The sequence below is a fragment of the Engraulis encrasicolus genome, chromosome 19 (assembly GCF_034702125.1).
Source record: "Engraulis encrasicolus isolate BLACKSEA-1 chromosome 19, IST_EnEncr_1.0, whole genome shotgun sequence".
NCBI classification, from domain to species: Eukaryota; Metazoa; Chordata; class Actinopteri; order Clupeiformes; family Engraulidae; genus Engraulis; species Engraulis encrasicolus.
In genome coordinates this window covers 12,546,141-12,570,971 of record NC_085875.1, presented here as the reverse complement: position 1 = coordinate 12,570,971, position 24,831 = coordinate 12,546,141, and the positions used below count along the sequence as shown (strand labels likewise).

The 24,831-nt window shown below is 43.8% G+C and overlaps 1 long non-coding RNA gene across 1 annotated transcript; it reads right to left on the bottom strand.

The window, feature by feature from the left end:
- Positions 1-16,572: 16,572 nt before the first annotated feature.
- On the bottom strand, positions 16,573-19,804 carry LOC134470023 (uncharacterized). The gene is made up of 4 exons (XR_010039117.1): positions 19,517-19,804; positions 18,203-18,285; positions 17,525-17,623; positions 16,573-16,631 (listed from the first exon to the last, which is right to left on the bottom strand). It is a non-coding gene; the product is annotated as an uncharacterized LOC134470023 (long non-coding RNA).
- Positions 19,805-24,831: the final 5,027 nt, after the last annotated feature.

The following is a 24,831-nucleotide window of genomic DNA, read 5'->3' as shown; positions in this document are numbered from 1 at the left end:
CCCTTGGTCCTGGTGCGTGCCCTGGAGGGGAGAGACGGAGCGAAAGGAGTGAAGGGAGAGAGAGGGAACGAAGGAGAGAAGAGAATAGAAGAGAAGAGAAAAGAAGGAGGGGGGGGGGCAACGGGAGATCTTTGCTTAATGAAAGACCCTTGGCCCCTTTCTCTCTCTCTCTCTCTCTCTCTCTCTCTCTCTCTCTCTCCCTCTCTCTCCCTCCCTCCATCTCAGTGCAAGACAAGGCTGTTGACTTTGAGTCAATATTGAATGTGTTTCTCTGTATGTGCAGTCTCCCACTCTCAATGTGTACATACACTTCTGACAACACCTGTTGGCGTCAATGCATTCATCTGTGTGTGTGTTTAAGTGAGTGTCTGTCTGTCTGTCTGTCTGACACTGTGTGTGTGTGCGTGTATGTGTGTCTGTGTGCGGGCATTTTTGAGTATGCACATTGTGCATGTAGTGTGTGTGTGTGTGTGTGTGTGTGTGTGTGTGTGTGTGTGTGTGTGTGTGTGTGTGTGTGTGTGTGTGTGTGTGTGTGTGTGTGTGTGTGTCTACGCGTCTGTGTCTGTATGCAAAGAGTGTATGCATGTTTGACGTCACATGTGTATTTGTGTGTGCGTGTGTATGTGTGCATGCGTGCGCGCGTGCGTGCGTTCCTGAATGCGGGTGTGTGCACGCGTGTGTGTGTGCATGTGATTATCTCTCTCTGCCTGCCTGTATGCACACAAAGCACACTTTATCATTCGTCTCGTTTCAGATTCAGCCATCCTTGAAGGCAGTTCAAGTCTATGGTGAATGCAGAGCACTGCACACACAAAGCCCATTCCATTCCATTCCTTTGCTATCTCTGAATATCCCACGGAACAGCACTTCATGCACTTAAGCAAGAAATGAGTGCTGCAACAGCATTCGGTCCATCATACACTGAAGACAGGCACAATAAAAGGCAGTGTGCTTTTAACATGCATGGATGTAAGTGTGTGCGTGTGTAAATGTGTGTGTGTGTGTGTGTGTGTGTGTGTGTGTGTGTGTGTGTGTGTGTGTGTGTGTGTGTGTGTGTGTGTGTGTGTGTGTGTGTGTGTGTGTACGCAAGTGTATGTCCATGCGTGTATGTGTGTGCCTGTGTGTATATGTGTGTGCCTGTGTGTGTGTATGCACGCTGAACGCAATGTGTATCTGTGCGTGAGCGCAAGAGCGTGTGTATGTCCATACGTACTGTATATGTGTGCATGCACCAGGGTTGGAAATAAGCACCCGTCCACCCGCCAAGGACGGGTAAATTTGAGGGCTGACTGGTCAATTTTTCAACCCACCAGTCAATTTGAGTGGTAACAAATAGCTAGTGACTGGTAGATTTTAAAATCTACCTGCCACGTGACTGGTGACTTAAAAAATTAAGTTCCACCTCTGGCGAGCGCGTGCATATGCGTGTGTGCAGGGTGCGATTTGTAGGGGGGGGGTAGGGGGGATCGTCCCCTCTTCTGGTTTTGATATCGTCACTTTTTCTATATGATTTTAATCACAGCTTAATGTAATTCCATTGATACTGCTTAATATCTGAAACATATCCCCCCTCTGCTTTTCCGACAAATCGCACCCTGTGTGTGTGCATGTGTGTGTGTGTGTGTGCATGTGTGTGTGTTTTGGGGACGGGTGTAGGTTATCTCCCAACCTGATAAGGCAAGACAGTGGAGTGGAGGGCTGAACAAAAGCGTCAGTGAAAGAGTGAGTGCAGCCATGCTTCAGCCCGAGCGTCTGCTATAGCCCGCGGTACTCATTCTGCACGTCAGTCTACTACTCACAGTATCTGATTCATGGCTCCTCCGCCTTATTTAATGGCTTGAAACAGTCACCTATTTATCCCGCGACTTACGCACACAGACAGAGACAAGACGCACAAACATACGCGCACACACACAGAAAACACTCACATTCACACACACGTACGCACTCGCACGCACGCACGCATGCGCGCACGCACACGCGCATGCATGCACACACACGCGCACGCACACACACACACACACACACACACACACACACACACACACACACACACACACACACACACACACACACACACACACACACACACAGACAAACAGAGCACGGAGAGAGGCTTTGCCCGAGTAAGTCTTTTGTTGAGACGTGGGGGGTGGGGGTGGGGGGGAGTCACTCCCAGGCTCACAGCTGTGGCACACACACACACACACACACACACACACACACACACACACACACACACGCACACACACACACACACACACACAAACACACACACACACACGCACACACACACACACACACACACACACGCACCCTGACTAGACACATAAACACGTGTGCACAATCACAGTACCTCCCTCCTTCCCTCCTCCTCCCCCGCTCTCTCCGCCTTCCCCCTATACTCTCCGCCTCCCTGCCCTTGCAAATGCACACACACACACACACACGCACGCACGCACGCACGCACACACACACAGAAACACACACACACACACACACACACACACACACACACACACACACACACACACACACACACACACACACACACACACACACACACACACACACACACACACACAAACACAAGCCCATACCCTGTGGTCAGGAGGAGGTCCCTAAAATCTTCCAAGCACAGCATGTGAACCCACTGAACTTTTTTTCTCTCTCACTCTCTCTCTCTCTCTCTCTCTCTCTCTCTCTCTCTCTCTCTCTCTCTCTCTCTCTCTTCATTTTTTTGTTGTTGCTTGCTCTGAATCGGGTGCAGGGAATTGTTTTGGTGGACTAAATCTCCAGCTCGGACTCTCTTAAGCAAAACACACACACACACACACAAACACACGCAACACAAACACAGACAATGATGCACACACACAGTCAAAGACACAGACACAGGCACAAATACAGATATAGACATCCAAACACACACACACACACACACACACACACACACACACACACACACACACACACACACACACACACACACACACACACACACACACACACACACACACACACACACACACACACACACACACAAATGGACACAGAAGGATTTACAAAAGTAGACCGGCACATGTGTGCTGCTACAGAGAGAGAGAGAGAGAGAGAGAGAGAGAGAGAGAGAGAGAGAGAGAGAGAGAGAGAGAGAGAGAGAGAGAGAGAGAGAAGGGGGACGACAACATGGGACCTGTGATACACCATACAACTACTGACAGACAGATCCTTTCTGGCTCACAGCTGACACAGCTACACACACACACACACACACACACACACACACACACACACACACACACACACACACACACACACACACACACACACACACACACCACACACACACACACACACACACACACACACACACACACACACACACACACACACACACACACACAGAGCGGCCAAGAGGGATTGGCCGTCTTTTCATTCAGCTGACTGCGTAAACAAACCCACTCTTTGTGGGATGTCAGCGACAGCGAAGGGATTTCTCTACACTCAAAATAAAGGAGTAGCCACAGCCATTCTCTCTCTCTCTCTCTCTCTCTCTCTCTCTCTCTCTCTCTCTCTCTCTCTCTCTCTCTCTCTCTCTCTCTCTCTCTCTCTCTCTCTCTCTCTCCCCTCTCTTTCTCTGCTTAGCCATCTAAAGTTTTCACTTTCTGCTCTGTTTGTTTGGTTTTTGTCTTTTCAGATCAACACAACAATCTAAAGGTTTCACTCACACTCTATCTGTTTTTCTACTCTTTGATAGATGAAAAACAGAGTGCGTTTTTTTCATGTTCTCTTCCAGATTTCTTTCTCGTTTCTTTTCTTTTTTTCTTCTTCTTCTTCCTTCTTGTTTCAGCACAACAATGCAAAAGTTGAGTTGCACCTCTCTTGCTCTGCGTGGGGGAGGAGTAATGAGTTTGCCCATAGCTGAGTTCCAGACATGAGTCGCGTCAGGGGAGAGAGAGAGAGAGAGAGAGAGAGAGAGAGAGAGAGAGAGAGAGAGAGAGAGAGAGAGAGAGAGAGAGAGAGAGAGAGAGAGAGAGAGAGACAGGAGAGAGAGAGAGAGAGTGAGAGAGAGAGAGAGAGCGAGCGAGAGAGAAAGAAATGGAATGAGAGAGAGAGAGAGAGAGAGAGAGAGAGAGAGAGAGATGTGCAGCACAACCAGTAAGTGTCTGATAAAAGTGAGAGAAAAAAGTGAGAGAATAAAAAAAATGAAAACAAACTAAAAAACAAAGAAAAAAACAAAACAAGAGAGACGATAAAGCCTTCAGGCAGAATGGACTCCAGTCGCTCCACTGTTTTATAGTGTGTGTGTGTGTGTGTGTGTGTGTGTGTGTGTGTGTGTGTGCATGTGTGTGTGTGTGTGTGTGTGTGTGTGTGCTCATTGCTACTCAAAGCCATCCAACAGGCTTATTAGAAGCATCTTACACCGTGCGTGTGTGCGTGCGTGCGTGTGTGCGTGTGTGCGTGCGTGCGTGGATGCGTGTTGTGGGGAGAAGGATCAGCAAGATGTCTGGGGAACAGCATCGCATGCCAAGGAAGACAAGACAAGAGTTTGACTGCCTGTGTTTTTGTGTGTGGATTATTGGTTGATTCACGGTGTGTATGGGTTTGTTGTGCGCGCGCGTGCGTGCGTGTGTGTGTGCGCGCGCGTGTGTGTGTATGTGTGTGTGTGTCTGCAACACATATGGGTGTGTTTGGGGTGGTTACTTGTGCGTGTGGCTGCTCACGCAAGGGCTCTCTCATAAGTAACAACTGCAAAAACATTTGGGGAAAAGTGTTAAACTCAGGGATATTATACAAGCTCAAGTTTCAAAACAACAGAGTAGGACTGCCCTCTCTCTCTCTCTCTCTCTCTCTCTCTCTCTCTCTCTCTCTCTCTCTCTCTCTCTCTCTCTCGTCTTTGTTTTCCTCATTTTCTGCCCTATTTCTGCGCACTGTCCAGCCTATCATATTCCCTCACTTTTCTTGCACAAAACGTTTTGTCTATTTCTTTCCCTTTCCTTTTCCTTCACTCACTCCACCATTCTCTCACCGGTTCTCTGTCTCTGTCTCTTTCCTTTTCTCTCTCTCTCTCTCTCTCTCTCTCTCTCTCTCTCTCTCTCTCTCTCTCTCTCTCTCTCTCTCTCTCTCGCTCTCCTTTTCTCTCTCTCCCTGGCTGTTGTTGGGGACCTGACAGAGTTGATTTATTCCAGGCTTTGGCAGTGCTCCAGCTCCAGCTCAAACAATCACATGCGATTCAGGCCAAGAGGAGCTAAGGGCTGTTGCCAATAAACAGTGTAGTAGGACTCCCATCCAACCACCTCTTCCCACCTCTCCTCTCCTCTCCTCTCCTCCATCACTCCCTCATTTTTCTCTCTGTCCATTCCCGTTTCTGTCTGTCTCTTGCTTGCCTACACCCTCTCCCTCTATCTGTCTCTCTGACTCCATTCTCTCTCCTTCTTTCTCTCTCTCTCATTCTTTCTTTCCCTCCATCACTCTCTCTCTGCAGCTGTATATCATGCCATCTTTTTCGATACCCCTCTCTCTCTCCTTCCACTATTCTTTGTTAAATCTCTCTTCAACCACTCCCTCATCTCCTATTTATGAGTTAACCTGCAACACGAATCTGCAGTCAAACTTGTTGAGTCTCTATAGTTCTGCCCTTTGACTGGTTTGAAGACGCAGCCTGGATTTTGATTTTGTTCCTTGTGTGTTACCCTGCAAATGTAACGGATGCCAACTAGCCGAGTTCGGCGTAGAATGTTAGTAAACCTCCCTCCTGAAGCCTCACACAGAATCGGTAGCCCTGACCTTTAGCTGGAGCGTTGACAGGTAGGTGGCGGGTTTGAGCCCCGAGTGGCTAACTAGAGCAAGTTCATCTCAGTAACATCAAGCGTACCTACAGGAATATTAGCATACAAGTCTTAGTTATACATAAGTTAGCAAGTTAGCAACTTACTTGGTTGCAATGCAGTTTCCCATTGGCAACCAAGTCAGTTGCTGATGTAACTGAGGTGTTCCTGCGCAGGGCTCGAACTCAACACCTACCGGTCAACACTCCAGCTTGGGCATGGCAGGCACAGCACAATACCGGTACAATACTGAGCACAATACCTAGAGCTCAGCGCTACCGATACTGTATGAGGCTTCGGGAGGGAGGTTTACTTACGTACCATGCCACACTCTGCTAGTTGGGCCCCGTTACACTAACTGGTTAGCAACAGTGCTTTTGAGAAATGGGGCCCCAGCCAAGCTCTTCTCTCTCTCTCTCTCTCTCTCTCTCTCTTTCTCCCCCTCTGTCTCTCCCTCTCTCTCGAGTGTGTGTGTTGGTCTGTATGGTTTGTGTCAGGGTGTCTGCCTTTGGAGGACTTGAGGAGCACGTCTCCTCAAACAGAGGGCTGTGGTGGCGGTGGATTCAGAGGGTTCAGTCGTGGCTACACTACATCTGTCATGTTCAAAAAGGGAACAAAAACTGTGAATCCTCCAAAGGGCTTGACAAGGCACTTTTGTTTTTCTTCTCTCTTTTCACATTGTTTTTACAAATGTTTGTGTGTTTGTGTGTGCGCGTGCATGTTTGCGTGCATGCGTGCATATGTGCGTGTATTTATAGCATTCAGTCCTGCCTCCCACCAACACTTTTTGTAGTGCTCTCCAAACGGTCCACACTGCGTCCTTAAAGTAAAGAAGGGCACACACACACACACGCACACACACACACACACACACAAACACACACACACACACATACACACACACACACACACACACACACACACACACACACACACACACACACACAAACACACACACACACACACTCTCTCTAAGTGCCCGCACATGACATAATAGTCGCACGAGAGCCCAATAGACAACACCTCAGATTCTAGTCTGTGCCTGACAGTTGTAGGAACATAAAGGAAGGGAAGCGTAGGTTGGTAGGTTGGAAGGCAATGCAGCTTTCAATCACTCCACAGGCTCCGCCCAAACTGTTCTAATTATCAACATTTAAGCTCTAAGTATCAAAATATTAGGAAGTTGTAATGATTATCTACTAGGAAATGTTAAATTAGTCCAAATGTCCCATGGGTCAGATAGGCTACTTCAGCCCTCCAAGGCACATGATAAAAACATAGTATATTCACAATCATCACTTCCCCGTGGTCTTAGCCCATGTTTAACTGCTACGTTAAATACAATAGTCCTCCTTCAGTGGTTTGAACCCATACTACTGAGGTGAATTAGAGGTGGCACATTGTAGTGAGTTACAACACCAAATGCAGCCAAACCAAACCAGCCAGCTCTGCCTCTTCTGCCTCACTGAACAATCACACAAGTTGTCTTTTGCAAGGCCCCTCCATTGTAAACTACAGCATACATAATCGTCAATAGATGTTTTTACAGTCTTCCAGTCTCTTTAGGCCCTCTTTTGTAGGAATTGACCATGGACTACAACACCCAGAGGATTTTGGCGTCAACTCTTGACCTCTGGCTATTGGGGAAAAAAAAAAACATTGACAGAGACACACACATCTGGAGTTGGCTGGGAATCCCCTGAGGTCTGGACTCTGCCCGGGCAAGTTCCCTTCTCCCAGTCAGTGTTGCCAGATGTGTCTGATCAAATCCCGCCCAAAAAGGTTCTCAAAAACCGCCAAAATGCGCTAAATTCCGCCCAATTTCAACAAATTACATTGACTTTTATGGGCATAAAAATGACCAATTTTTCCCGTTTTTACCCACAGGCGGCCATCCCAAGTAGCCCAATTGGGCGGGTAACTGCCCAATCTGGCAACACCTCTCCCAGTCTCTTCACTTCTGCTTTCCTACGTACGGTGCGTGTCAAGTGGCTGCTGCAGAGCTCATTCGCTACTGCACTTGCCTACAGCTGTCCTGTAATCCAAAACAAACAGCAAAACAGATAAATGAATAATTAAACACTAAACAAACAAACATGTAAACACACAAAAACAAACACATAGTAAAACTGTGGGTTATTTCTGCTTTCTCACGTACGGTGCATATCAAGTCGCTCCAGAGCTCTTTCGGTACTGCACTTGCCTACAGCTGTCCTGTAATCCAAAACAAACATCGAAAAGAGATATGAACTAATAAACACCAAACAAACAAACAAACAAACAAACATGTAAACACACACAAACAAACACACAGTTAAAAATGCACATCATATCAACACTTTATTTGCAATTTAACGTAATCTGGTATTTGGTCCCAGGTATTAGTTAGGTCTGTACTTTCTTCAAAATCACTGCATCAACACTGCACAGACAGACAAACGAACAGGCAAAAGAAGGTGATCAACTGAGGTTATATCATCGCTCCTCATGGCTATTGTGTTACCACTACAGTATGAGGGATGGGGCCTATACTACAAAGCTGGTTCAGCAGTAAAGCAGGTTAAGTTGAGAGGTAAATAATCTAATAGAAGACCATAGGCCCATGATGACAGGCTTTGTGTGCAGGGCCCCTAAGATTAAGTGTAGTATCTGATACCTTGTTCTGCTGCAGGCAAAACACGAAATAAGAAAACAAACAAATGAAAGAGCCAGCCATGGCACCTTCTCGCTCTAAAGGGCTGACTGATGATGAGCTGGTCTGGATGGGTTTGAGTTTGTTCCATCTGCGTGTGCATGGAGGTCAAACCAGTTTTTAGGGTTTTTTTGACACTGTGGGTGAGGAGATACACTCAGAGATAATCAAATGTTTGTGTGCATGTGCGTGTGTGCGCGTGCGTGCGTGCATGCATGTGCGTTTGTGTGTGCACTCATGCGCACACATGTTTGAATACACATGCATAGGTACATGTGTGTGTGTATGCGTGCACAGACACAAGAGAGAGAGATAGAGAAAGAGAGAGAGAGAGAGAGTGTGTGTTTGTGTTTGTGTGTGTGTGTGTGTGTGTGTGTGTGCGTGTGCGTGCGTGCATGTCTTCATACGTGCCTGTGTGTGTGTGCGTAGTTGTGGTGCACTGCACTTCGATAATGCCACCAGGCAGGCAGCACGTGTGGGCAGGGCGGGCTGACTGTGTGAACTCTGTGCCCTTGTCTGTCTGGGATGTGGCTGACGTCGAGGTTGTCTGGTGCGGCTTCCCAGCGAACGATGCACCAGCTTGGCAGCCAGAGGTGAGATTGCGGTTCCTGTGCACATGGTCTCAGCCATAGTTACGCGCAAACATCCCTTGACAACAGGGCATGGTAGGGACAGTGTGCGTGTATGCACGTACGTGCACATGTGCATTTACGTGCGCAACCGTGTGTGTTCCCTACTAAGAGAGAGAGAGAGAGAGAGAGAGAGAGAGAGCACTTGTGTGCGTGCATGTGCACACACCTGTGTAACTGCATCCGTGCATCCGTGAATGTGCATGTGAGCATGTAGTGGGGGTGGTGGGTATTTTGCATTTGTGGTCTGAGAGCAAAACACAAAACAAGGTTGTGGGGACCCAGAGACTGGAGACTGGTGGGTGACTGATGGTTGACTGGTGTCCTGGCTTGCAGCCACATGATGTGGGTGGCGGCTCAGGTTTGTCTGCATCAGTGCATGATAGGCGAGGTGGCTCTCACAGGCTTTGGGTATACGTTTGCAGGCAGTGGTGGACAAAGTAAAAGTAAAAGTAAAAAAAAGAAACACAGTTTCTTTCCAACACAGGTAACTTATCTGAGTAAAAAGTAGACCAATGTACTTGTCTTACGATAAGCTGATTCTGCACAGGTTGGGTTGAGTTTGTGGTGGGTCCTTGATAGGTTTTTATTGTTTTTCAGTAATAACAAAGTCTATCTCAATAGGTAGGTAAAATGGAGTAAATGGTGTAACAGCTATGTAATATCATGTGCTACTGTTGTAATTACACCACGAAAGTACTTTTACTTTTACTTTGTCCACCACTGTTTGCAGGACAACCTGCATTCTTCTTCTCTGTGTGTGGTGCATGTGCATGTGTGAGAGTATGTACAACTAGAAATGCATTCTCACAGAAAATGCTGGAAGCGGGCTTGCCTTTGGGGGCAGAGATGAAACAAAGTACTATTGAGAAAACAAAGCTAAAAGAAATCTTGGAAAAACTCCATCCACCCAGTCAGAAGTTATGGGCCAAACAATTCAGCCATCTTGGATTCAGCCATCTTGAAAGTGTTGTAGCTCTGCGTTTTGGGGATATACTAAATGACATACATGGTATTTTAAGTTGGCTAAGGAACACTGCATATGATATAATTTTGAAAATCAACATGGCTTCGAGCGGGATTCGAACTCACAACCTCCATATCTGTAATCCAACCCCTTTGCCATTGATATTAAATGACATACAATACATGATATTTGAAGTTGGCTAAGGAACACTGCATATGATATCATTTTGAAAATCAACATGGCTTCGACTGGGGTTCGAACCTCCAACCCCCATATCCCTAATTCAGCACATTTGCCATTCATACTAAATGACATACATGGCATTTTAAGTTGGCCAAGGAACACTGCATATGATATCATTTTGAAAATCAACATGGCTTTGACTGGGATTCGAACCCCCAACTTCCATATCTGTAATCCAGCACATTTGCCATGCATACTAAATGACATACATGGCATTTTAGGTTGGTCAAGGAACACTGCATATGATATAATTTTGAAAATCAACATGGCTTTGACTGGGTTTCGAACCCCCAACCTCAATATCTGTAATTCAGCACATTTGCCATCCATACTAAATGATATACATGGCATTTTAAGTCGGCCAAGGAACGCTGCATATCATATAATTTAGAAAATCAACATGGCTTCGAGCGGGATTAGAACTCACAACCTCCATATCTGTAATCCAACCCCTTTGCCATTGATATTAAATGACATACAATACATGATATTTGAAGTTGGCTAAGGAACACTGCATATGATATCATTTTGAAAATCAACATGGCTTCGACTGGGGTTCGAACCTCCAACCCCCATATCCCTAATTCAGCACATTTGCCATTCATACTAAATGACATACATGGCATTTTAAGTTGGCCAAGGAACACTGCATATGATATAATTTTGAAAGTCAACATGGCTTTGACTGGGATTCGAACCCCCAACCTCCATATCTGTAATCCAGCACATTTGCCATGCATACTAAATGACATACATGGCATTTTAAGTTGGCCAAGGAACACTGCATATGATGTAATTTTGAAAATCAACATGGCTTTGACTGGGTTTCGAACCCCCAACCTCAATATCTGTAATTCAGCACATTTGCCGTCCATACTAAATGATATACATGGCATTTTAAGTCGGCCAAGGAACGCTGCATATGATATAATTTAGAAAATCAACATGGCTTCGGATGGGTTTCGAACCCTCAACCTCCATATCTCTAATGCAGCGGCATGCATTGCCGCTAAGCCAAGCAGCTAATTGTCATGCATAGTCCAGCAAGACTATATTACATTGCATTGCAGAGCTAAACAATAGACTTCTAGAATGCTTGCTCGCACCTGCTCGTTAAGAATGGAATCTTGAGACAGTGACAGTTGAAATGGAATCCTTCACTGGCTGCACCTGTTGTGATTGACTGAAAGACAGTTAGTATTGAGCCTTTAACAGGGGAGAAAATGAGAATGAGTTTTTTGTCTTTACAACATCGTTGTAAAAAAACTAAAAGGAGTTGGCACGTGTCCTTTTCACAGATCGGAGTCATGCTTGTGATCTCTCTAACAGTCTTTGAATGAAGTTTATAGGTTACATTTTTCAGGCACAAATGGACCTCCGTGTGGGACATGCGCTGATCTCTTGAAAAATGCCCTTTTCGAAAGACTGGGATTCTCCATAGAGCCAGGCCTGTTTTTTTTACAAACCTGCCATTTAAAAAGTATTGGGAGTTGGGAGATGAAACTTTCACAATTTGGAGACATCCCATAGAGCTCGCTAACAACGCGTCAACTAAACTTCTAGGTGAAAGTGTTGATGTTTTATGACCAAAAAAGCCTCCTACACTCTAATGTCTAGAGTGGCGGAACCTTGGTTCATGGAGGTTCCACCACTGTTTTTCAATGGGGACCCAGGCTTTCACAAAATCGCCAAAAACGGGAAAACGACAAGAGACACGGAAAAGCCTATTAATATACGCGATCTCCAAGCCGAGCCGGTCGTTTTAGTGTTTGAACGGTGTCTCTATCTCGAAAGGCCTAGGAGGATTTCCATTTTCTATTTTACTGCTGCCCTGCACAAGACCAATAATAACTAGAAATGCATTCTCACAGAAAATGCTGGAAGCAGGCTTGCCTTTTGGGGCAGAGATGAAACAAAGTACTATTGAGAAAACAAAGCTAAAAGAAATCTTGGAAAAACTCCATCCACCCAGTCAGAAGTTATGGGCCAAACAATTCAGCCATCTTGGATTCAGCCATCTTGAAAGTGTTGTAGCTCTGCGTTTTGGGGATATACTAAATGACATACATGGTATTTTAAGTTGGCTAAGGAACACTGCATATGATATAATTTTGAAAATCAACATGGCTTCGAGCGGGATTAGAACTCACAACCTCCATATCTGTAATCCAACCCCTTTGCCATTGATATTAAATGACATACGATACATGATATTTGAAGTTGGCTAAGGAACACTGCATATGATATCATTTTGAAAATCAACATGGCTTCGACTGGGGTTCGAACCTCCAACCCCCATATCCCTAATTCAGCACATTTGCCATTCATACTAAATGACATACATGGCATTTTAAGTTGGCCAAGGAACACTGCATATGATATAATTTTGAAAATCAACATGGCTTTGACTGGGATTCGAACCCCCAACCTCCATATCTGTAATCCAGCACATTTGCCATGCATACTAAATGACATACATGGCATTTTAAGTTGGCCAAGGAACACTGCATATGATATAATTTTGAAAATCAACATGGCTTTGACTGGGTTTCGAACCCCCAACCCCCATATCCCTAATTCAGCACATTTGCCATCCATACTAAATGATATACATGGCATTTTAAGTCGACCAAGGAACGCTGCATATGATATAATTTAGAAAATCAACATGGCTTTGACTGGGATTCAAACCCCCAACCTCCATATCTGTAATCCAGCACATTTGCCATGCATACTAAATGACATACATGGCATTTTAAGTTGGCCAAGGAACACTGCATATGATGTAATTTTGAAAATCAACATGGCTTTGACTGGGTTTCGAACCCCCAACCTCAATATCTGTAATTCAGCACATTTGCCGTCCATACTAAATGATATACATGGCATTTTAAGTCGGCCAAGGAACGCTGCATATGATATAATTTAGAAAATCAACATGGCTTCGGATGGGTTTCGAACCCTCAACCTCCATATCTCTAATGCAGCGGCATGCATTGCCGCTAAGCCAAGCAGCTAATTGTCATGCATAGTCCAGCAAGACTATATTACATTGCATTGCAGAGCTAAACAATAGACTTCTAGAATGCTTGCTCGCACCTGCTCGTTAAGAATGGAATCTTGAGACAGTGACAGTTGAAATGGAATCCTTCACTGGCTGCACCTGTTGTGATTGACTGAAAGACAGTTAGTATTGAGCCTTTAACAGGGGAGAAAATGAGAATGAGTTTTTTGTCTTTACAACATCGTTGTAAAAAAACTAAAAGGAGTTGGCACGTGTCCTTTTCACAGATCGGAGTCATGCTTGTGATCTCTCTAACAGTCTTTGAATGAAGTTTATAGGTTACATTTTTCAGGCACAAATGGACCTCCGTGTGGGACATGCGCTGATCTCTTGAAAAATGCCCTTTTCGAAAGACTGGGATTCTCCATAGAGCCAGGCCTGTTTTTTTTACAAACCTGCCATTTAAAAAGTATTGGGAGTTGGGAGATGAAACTTTCACAATTTGGAGACATTCCATAGAGCTCGCTAACAACGCGTCAACTAAACTTCTAGGTGAAAGTGTTGATGTTTTATGACCAAAAAAGCCTCCTACACTCTAATGTCTAGAGTGGCGGAACCTTGGTTCATGGAGGTTCCACCACTGTTTTTCAATGGGGACCCAGGCTTTCACAAAATCGCCAAAAACGGGAAAACGACAAGAGACACGGAAAAGCCTATTAATATACGCGATCTCCAAGCCGAGCCGGTCGTTTTAGTGTTTGAACGGTGTCTCTATCTCGAAAGGCCTAGGAGGATATCCATTTTCTATTTTGCTGCTGCCCTGCACAAGACCAATAATAACTAGAAATGCATTCTCACAGAAAATGCTGGAAGCAGGCTTGCCTTTTGGGGCAGAGATGAAACAAAGTACTATTGAGAAAACAAAGCTAAAAGAAATCTTGGAAAAACTCCATCCACCCAGTCAGAAGTTATGGGCCAAACAATTCAGCCATCTTGGATTCAGCCATCTTGAAAGTGTTGTAGCTCTGCGTTTTGGGGATATACTAAATGACATAGATGGTATTTTAAGTTGGCTAAGGAACACTGCATATGATATAATTTTGAAAATCAACATGGCTTCGAGCGGGATTAGAACTCACAACCTCCATATCTGTAATCCAACCCCTTTGCCATTGATATTAAATGACATACGATACATGATATTTGAAGTTGGCTAAGGAACACTGCATATGATATCATTTTGAAAATCAACATGGCTTCGACTGGGGTTCGAACCTCCAACCCCCATATCCCTAATTCAGCACATTTGCCATTCATACTAAATGACATACATGGCATTTTAAGTTGGCCAAGGAACACTGCATATGATATAATTTTGAAAATCAACATGGCTTTGACTGGGATTCGAACCCCCAACCTCCATATCTGTAATCCAGCACATTTGCCATGCATACTAAATGACATACATGGCATTTTAAGTTGGCCAAGGAACACTGCATATGATATAATTTTGAAAATCAACATGGCTTTGACTGGGTTTAGAACCCTCAACCTCCATATCTCTAATGCAGCACATTTGCCATCCATACTAAATGATATACATGGCATTTTAAGTCGACCAAGGAACGCTGCATATGATATAATTTAGAAAATCAACATGGCTTTGACTGGGATTCGAACCCCCAACCTCCATATCTGTAATCCAGCACATTTGCCATGCATACTAAATGATATACATGGCATTTTAAGTCGGCCAAGGAACGCTGCATATGATATAATTTAGAAAATCAACATGGCTTTGACTGGGATTCGAACCCCCAACCTCCATATCTGTAATCCAGCACATTTGCCATGCATACTAAATGACATACATGGCATTTTAAGTTGGCCAAGGAACACTGCATATGATATAATTTTGAAAATCAACATGGCTTTGACTGGGTTTCGAACCCCCAACCTCAATATCTGTAATTCAGCACATTTGCCATCCATACTAAATGATATACATGGCATTTTAAGTCGGCCAAGGAACGCTGCATATGATATAATTTAGAAAATCAACATGGCTTCGGATGGGATTCGAACACTCAACGTCCATATCTCTAATGCAGCAGCATGCATTACCACTAAGCCAAGCAGCTAGCTATCACACACAGTCCAGCAAGACTATATTACATTGCATTGAAGAGCTGAACAATACACTTCTAGAATGGCTGCTCGCACCTGCTCGTTAAGAATAGAATCTTGAGACAGTGGCAGTTAAGATGGAATCCTTCATTGGGAGCACCTGTTCTGATACTAACCAGAGATACTGTTGCTAAGGGGAGATAGAACACTCGGCGGCCATCTTGGCTACGCGTCGGGGCTTCTAATTCAGATTAGTAAGACTTTCGTGAATGGGGAGTTAATGGGGAGATCAAAAGTGGGACAACTTATCGATACAGAACTCACGGGGTTGGAATCGCAATGAAAAACGAATCAAAACAGCTGTCTTAGAATGACCGTATGTATGACTGTAACACCGTAAAACACGTTTTTTCTCAAGCTTAATTTTGAACTGCGCATGTGCAAGACTTCACGACATGACGTTCTGCTTTCCAGTCTGTTGGTTGTCTCCTAGATACCATCTCTGCCGGGTCTCTCCACTCCACCCATCCACATCTCCTCCATCGGCTGTCGGATGACAGACATCGCTTCCCAGACAGCACACTTACGTCTTGCCAACGTCGCAAGATGTAAAATACATCGGCAAGACGTCTATAGAAGAACGTTTGCTCATCGGCAAGATGTTGGGCAGACGTGCGGCGTCCGATGGAACGCCTATGTTTTACCGATGCATTGGCTATCTCGACGTCTCCCAGCATCTGGCCGATGAGCTGCCGCTATTTCAAAGACATCTTGCCGCTGCATTTATTTACATGCATCTCGCCGACGTTTAGCCGCTTTATATCCAGCCAACATTTACCCGATTTAATTACGACCTACTGGACGTACCCCATCTGCGCGAGGAAAGCATCCTGACGTCTCGAGGAACAGCTGATTTTAGGTTGCAGTTATGAACCTAGCATACTAGAAAATCAGCTCTTTCCATAACAAAAAAGACGTCTGAATGTTCTCACCGCTGCAGTGGAATTCCGCCTTTTTTGAGGTCTTCCTGATCAGTGCTTAACCCATATGCCTCACCAATGAAAACACAAGAAACCATAGAAGTTTTTCCATTTATTTTTTTCCACAATTAAGCAAAATGTCCATCGTTGAATCATTCCTGCAGGAGAAAAAAAAAATCTGTGAACATGGGCCGGATGTGAAAATCACCCTTTACATAACATACCCTACAGTTTAGGCTATGACTTTGACATGTCAAAAGTTTACAACTATTTATTTAAACAGTTTTGTAAGCAGGATTTCACCATCTACTGTATGTAGACTAAGTCCTGCCTGTGGATGAAAAGTCTATCATCTATTGACCCATTTAATTTAAAAGTGTACTCGCTGTGGTATTTTTTATACAGTCATGGATAAGTGGGGCAGTCATTGGTAAGCGGTTAGGGTGTCCTGTAGCCCAGGGCTGAACAACCCAAAGGTTGCCGTTTCATCTCCCAGCCCGCCAGGTTGGTGGAGGGAGTAATTAACCAGTGCTCTCTCCTCCATCCTCCATGACTGAGGTACCCCAAGCATGGTACCTTCCCGCCACACTGCAACATACTGCTCCCTTGGGATGCCAATGTAGGCTGCACCCTTGCACAGGTGAGGCATAAAATACAATTTCATTGAGTACAGTGTATACTTGTGTGCTGTGTCACAATGGCAAAGGTGGGCTTTCACTTATATACACCTAGAGATTTTTTTCCCCTGAGTCCAATGTTTTTAAACAGTTGAAACATGAACATTTCCAGTCAATATTTACAATGGAGTAGCAGGCCTCTGTGTCATATTCCCAAGGAATGGTAGCATCGCATCTGCTGTGCTGTGCTGAGTCAAAGTCATTCATAAGCCTACTGGTTGTGTTTTCCCTGCCCATTCACTACTTTGATGGCCTGCAATTTATGCAGATGTGTTCTACAACTTTTTGATGAAACTTACATTTTACATTTGACACCACAAACTAGGCTTACTTGTTGTGCTGTGTGGATTTTGTTGAGCAGGGATCTCACTTACCAATCAGCATGTTTTCCTCTTGTTACCAGCATCAGTCTGAACCTGGCTGGACACCTGGGCACTTAACCATATGTGAACTCTGAGGGCAAGTGTAGAAGCCTGGCAAATAAAGACAGGAATAAGTCGGTCTCACTATCACTGCGCAACTACATTCACAATGTAATATGTTGGTTTAGTTGATTTCTACCCATCACAATTTAATATTATGGTTTACATTTAGGCATACAACTTTCACAATGCCATATTAGTTACATTTAGCTAGCTAGTGTCCTATTTGGTAAGAACATGTACAAGTGATGTAGGCTGTACAGCAGGGGTGGGCAACTTTCATTATAAGGTGGGCCAACATTTTTGCTTACCACAATCGGTGGGCCACATCACCACGCACTTGAGAGAATTTACAAAAGGATACTTCACTTTTTCTTTATTTATACCTGAATGCTTACACTATTGATTTATAGCGGGTTAAAAACTGTCCTTTTTCTTTTTTTAAAAAGTGAGAAGTTGGGCTGCATGTGGCGCCCGAGCCTCCAGTTGCCCATCCCTGCTGTACAGTATCCTAACAGAAAGGCTCTCATAGTATTTCAAATAATGGTCTATATAAAAACTGGTTATAATAGGTACAGTGCAGCATAAACAGGGTTGAGGGGGTGGTTTCTTTTATTTCGTTGTACCTACTGAGCAGTTTAGCCAATGTCTGTGTGACACGTTCATGCTGCCACTTCCACAGCATCCTCTTCACAACCGCGGGGGCAAAACACCTGAAAACATAATAAGGTTTTTTCAGTCCAAGATATAGACTAGAAAATGAGTGACAGCATCACAATCAGTTTGTATGCAAGTGTAGTGGACCCCCCATTTTTGTCTTTTTGTTATTCCCTTATTATTCCCTTATTCTCATTCCCTGTATTTTTGTTGTCCTGTCAGAAGTTGTCTTTTAGCTTAATTATGCTGTTGCACGTTTTCGCCAATAGATGGCATCATAGGACCAGCAATGAGTGCAGAGACTCTCTCTGGTGCAGTAGCCACTTCGGCCACATAAGAGGAACGAAATGTGGAAGTGGCAGGCTTTGTTATGATACAGAAGGCAGCGGTGTCAGCTGTACAGTTATGCTGAGGAAAATGTAAATAAACAACGAACTCAGCGAAACTCTACACACTTGAGGACCTTATTCATTAAGTGTGCAACATAAGCATTCACGCAATAATGCCACAGGTCACATTTCAGTTTATAAGCAAGATTACGATATGCACTGTGCTCGAAACAAGCACAGGACAAAACTGTGAGTAGCTCTATGTAAACAATAGCAGGCACGATAGTTGAAATATGCTACAGTGCGGTTCGTGTGGAGGATGGACATGTCAAAGACTGAGGCGACCTGACACACGAAAACACTTTGCCGTGTAACATTAGCCAATCTTTATTTTCAGATGTGACTTCCGAGTATTATTTAAAACACGACTACCTGTCAGTCACCTTAATGAAATTGTTAGCCAATGAATGGTTGGTGCAATTTCGATCCCACATCTTCAAGAATAATGAATGCAGGCAGCCAACTAAAATAGTCAGTAGGCACAGTTTGTAACTCATCGGATTTTTTAAATCTCACTTCAGGAGAAGTGGGTGGACTGCGTACCCCTGCGTACCATGCCCACTACACCCCTGACAACAAGCTAGTTCTAGCCAGAAGTTCTAGCCAAAGCAAGATGCACAAGCAACGTCAGATTACACAGACTGACAATATATCTGCCAAGACATTGAACGATTAAAGCAGCCTAGAATCAAACGCTTTTGTAAAGTTGAGCTCATGTTGGAAAACTTTGTCAGGTGAGGTGAAGTAGTTTTAGCATACAGTAGTAGACCTACCTACGGATGTCATGGAGTCTGAAACACCACATTATTAACACACACGACAAAAAAACTAATGTGGAAGCGGAGGATAAAGTAATATACGTGCCAACATTGACATATATTTCCTCCAAATCACGTACCTTTAGTCTGTATGAGGATTCCCAAGACAGTTGTACATCTGGCGGGTAGATCCCATTACCTGGTTACGGTACGGTCGGAAAACGGGCCACACACATGGCAACAGCTGATGAGGAACGAGCCGTCGTAAAAGCTCATTTTTGCGCTTGCGTCGATGCGATGAGATGATTGGATCAATGATGGCACAGCTCAGCAACCGATTGGCTCTTGTTGCGGGTAGGCGGGAGATAAGCAGGCATTCGACGTTTTGGCGTTACGATTTCACACCGTTAATTCCTATGGAGACATTCGTCAGTGTTCTATCTCCTTGTTAGAGTACCTCTGATACTAACTGACAGTTAGTATTGAGCCTTTAACAGGGGAGAAAATGAAAATGAGATTTTTGTCTTTACAACATCGTTGTAAAAAAACTAAAAGGAGTTGGCACGTGTCCTTTTCACAGATCGGAGTCATGCTTGTGATCTCTCTAACAGTCTTTGAATGAAGTTTATAGGTTAAATTTTTCAGGCACAAATGGACCTCCGTGTGGGACATGCGCTGATCTCTTGAAAAATGCACTTTTCCAAAGACTGGGATTCTCCATAGAGCCAGGCCTGTTTTTTTTACAAACCTGCCATTTAAAAAGTATTGGGAGTTGGGAGATGAAACTTTCACAATTTGGAGACATCCCATAGAGCTCGCTAACAACGCGTCAACTAAACTTCTAGGTGAAAGTGTTGATGTTTTATGACCGAAAAAGCCTCCTACACTCTAATCTCTAGAGTGGCGGAACCTTGGTTCATGGAGGTTCCACCACTGTTTTCAATGGAGACCCAGGCTTTAACAAAATCGCCAAAAACGGGAAAACGACAAGAGACATGGAGAAGCCTATTAGTGTATGCAAGCTCCAAGCCGAGCCGGTCGTTTTAGTGTTTGAACGGTGTCTCTATCTCGAAAGGCCTAGGAGGAGATCCATTTTCTATTTTTACTGCTGCCCTGCACAAGACCAAGCTATAATAATAATAAAAGAAACAGGACTTAGAGATTACTATAAACGGGCCTTGCTCTGCAAGGGCCATGCTCTGCATGGTCCTTGCTCCGCAAGCCCGCTTAACTAGAAATGCATTCTCACAGAAAATGCTGGAAGCGGGCTTGCCTTTTGGGGCAGAGATGAAACAAAGTACTATTGAGAAAACAAAGCTAAAAGAAATCTTGGAAAAACTCCATCCGCCCAGTCAGAAGTTATGGGCCAAACAATTCAGCCATCTTGGATTCAGCCATCTTGAAAGTGTTGTAGCTCTGCGTTTTGGGGATATACTAAATGACATACATGGTATTTTAAGTTGGCTAAGGAACACTGCATATGATATAATTTTGAAAATCAACATGGCTTCGAGCGGGATTCAAACTCTCAACCTCCATATCTGTAATCCAACCCCTTTGCCATTGATATTAAATGACATACAATACATGATATTTCAATTTGGCTAAGGAACACTGCATATGATATCATTTTGAAAATCAACATGGCTTCGACTGGGGTTCGAACCTCCAACCCCCATATCCCTAATTCAGCACATTTGCCATTCATACTAAATGACATACATGGCATTTTAAGTTGGCCAAGGAACACTGCATATGATATCATTTTGAAAATCAACATGGCTTTGACTGGGATTCGAACCCCCAACCTTCATATCTGTAATCCAGCACATTTGCCATGCATACTAAATGACATACATGGCATTTTAAGTTGGCCAAGGAACACTGCATATGATATAATTTTGAAAATCAACATGGCTTTGATTGGGTTTCGAACCCCCAACCTCAATATCTGTAATTCAGCACATTTGCCATCCATACTAAATGATATACATGGCATTTTAAGTCGGCCAAGGAACGCTGCATATGATATAATTTAGAAAATCAACATGGCTTTGACTGGGATTCGAACCCCCAACCTCCATATCTGTAATCCAGCACATTTGCCATGCATACTAAATGATATACATGGCATTTTAAGTCGGCCAAGGAACGCTGCATATGATATAATTTAGAAAATCAACATGGCTTTGACTGGGATTCGAACCCCCAACCTCCATATCTGTAATCCAGCACATTTGCCATGCATACTAAATGACATACATGGCATTTTAAGTTGGCCAAGGAACACTGCATATGATATAATTTTGAAAATCAACATGGCTTTGACTGGGTTTCGAACCCCCAACCTCAATATCTGTAATTCAGCACATTTGCCATCCATACTAAATGATATACATGGCGTTTTAAGTCGGCCAAGGAACGCTGCACATGATATAATTTAGAAAATCAACATGGCTTTGGATGGGATTCGAACCCTGAACCTCCATATCTCTAATGCAGCGGCATGCATTACCACTAAGCCAAGCAGCTAGCTGTCATACACAGTCCAGCAAGACTATATTACATTGCATTGAAGAGCTGAACAATAGACTTCTAGAATGCTTGCTCGCACCTGCTCGTTAAGAATAGAATCTTGAGACAGTGGCAGTTAAGATGGAATCCTTCATTGGGAGCACCTGTTCTGATACTAACTGACAGTTAGTATTGAGCCTTTAACAGGGGAGAAAATGAGAATGAGTTTTTTGTCTTTACAACATCGTTGTAAAAAAACTAAAAGGAGTTGGCACGTGTCCTTTTCACAGATCGGAGTCATGCTTGTGATCTCTCTAACAGTCTTTGAATGAAGTTTATAGGTTAAATTTTTCAGGCACAAATGGACCTCCGTGTGGGACATGCGCTGATCTCTTGAAAAATGCACTTTTCAAAAGACTGGGATTCTCCATAGAGCCAGGCCTGTTTTTTTTACAAACCTGCCATTTAAAAAGTATTGGGAGTTGGGAGATGAAACTTTCACAATTTGGAGACATCCCATAGAGCTCGCTAACAACGCGTCAACTAAACTTCTAGGTGAAAGTGTTGATGTTTTATGACCGAAAAAGCCTCCTACACTCTAATCTCTAGAGTGGCGGAACCTTGGTTCATGGAGGTTCCACCACTGTTTTCAATGGAGACCCAGGCTTTAACAAAATCGCCAAAAACGGGAAAACGACAAGAGACATGGAGAAGCCTATTAGTGTATGCAAGCTCCAAGCCGAGCCGGTCGTTTTAGTGTTTGAACGGTGTCTCTATCTCGAAAGGCCTAGGAGGAGATCCATTTTCTATTTTTACTGCTGCCCTGCACAAGACCAAGCTATAATAATAATAAAAGAAACAGGACTTAGAGATTACTATAAACGGGCCTTGCTCTGCAAGGGCCATGCTCTGCATGGTCCTTGCTCCGCAAGCCCGCTTAACTAGAAATGCATTCTCACAGAAAATGCTGGAAGCGGGCTTGCCTTTTGGGGCAGAGATGAAACAAAGTACTATTGAGAAAACAAAGCTAAAAGAAATCTTGGAAAAACTCCATCCACCCAGTCAGAAGTTATGGGCCAAACAATTCAGCCATCTTGGATTCAGCCATCTTGAAAGTGTTGTAGCTCTGCGTTTTGGGGATATACTAAATGACATACATGGTATTTTAAGTTGGCTAAGGAACACTGCATATGATATAATTTTGAAAATCAACATGGCTTCGAGCGGGATTCGAACTCTCAACCTCCATATCTGTAATCCAACCCCTTTGCCATTGATATTAAATGACATACAATACATGATATTTCAATTTGGCTAAGGAACACTGCATATGATATCATTTTGAAAATCAACATGGCTTCGACTGGGGTTCGAACCTCCAACCCCCATATCCCTAATTCAGCACATTTGCCATTCATACTAAATGACATACATGGCATTTTAAGTTGGCCAAGGAACACTGCATATGATATCATTTTGAAAATCAACATGGCTTTGACTGGGATTCGAACCCCCAACCTTCATATCTGTAATCCAGCACATTTGCCATGCATACTAAATGACATACATGGCATTTTAAGTTGGCCAAGGAACACTGCATATGATATAATTTTGAAAATCAACATGGCTTTGATTGGGTTTCGAACCCCCAACCTCAATATCTGTAATTCAGCACATTTGCCATCCATACTAAATGATATACATGGCATTTTAAGTCGGCCAAGGAACGCTGCATATGATATAATTTAGAAAATCAACATGGCTTTGACTGGGATTCGAACCCCCAACCTCCATATCTGTAATCCAGCACATTTGCCATGCATACTAAATGATATACATGGCATTTTAAGTCGGCCAAGGAACGCTGCATATGATATAATTTAGAAAATCAACATGGCTTTGACTGGGATTCGAACCCCCAACCTCCATATCTGTAATCCAGCACATTTGCCATGCATACTAAATGACATACATGGCATTTTAAGTTGGCCAAGGAACACTGCATATGATATAATTTTGAAAATCAACATGGCTTTGACTGGGTTTCGAACCCCCAACCTCAATATCTGTAATTCAGCACATTTGCCATCCATACTAAATGATATACATGGCGTTTTAAGTCGGCCAAGGAACGCTGCACATGATATAATTTAGAAAATCAACATGGCTTTAGATGAGATTCGAATCCTGAACCTCCATATCTCTAATGCAGCGGCATGCATTACCACTAAGCCAAGCAGCTAACTGTCATACACAGTCCAGCAAGACTATATTACATTGCATTGAAGAGCTGAACAATAGACTTCTAGAATGCTTGCTCGCACCTGCTCGTTAAGAATAGAATCTTGAGACAGTGGCAGTTAAGATGGAATCCTTCATTGGGAGCACCTGTTCTGATACTAACTGACAGTTAGTATTGAGCCTTTAACAGGGGAGAAAATGAGAATGAGTTTTTTGTCTTTACAACATCGTTGTAAAAAAACTAAAAGGAGTTGGCACGTGTCCTTTTCACAGATCGGAGTCATGCTTGTGATCTCTCTAACAGTCTTTGAATGAAGTTTATAGGTTAAATTTTTCAGGCACAAATGGACCTCCGTGTGGGACATGCGCTGATCTCTTGAAAAATGCACTTTTCAAAAGACTGGGATTCTCCATAGAGCCAGGCCTGTTTTTTTTTACAAACCTGCCATTTAAAAAGTATTGGGAGTTGGGAGATGAAACTTTCACAATTTGGAGACATGCCATAGAGCTCGCTAACAACGCGTCAACTAAACTTCTAGGTGAAAGTGTTGATGTTTTATGACCGAAAAAGCCTCCTACACTCTAATCTCTAGAGTGGCGGAACCTTGGTTCATGGAGGTTCCACCACTGTTTTCAATGGAGACCCAGGCTTTAACAAAATCGCCAAAAACGGGAAAACGACAAGAGACATGGAGAAGCC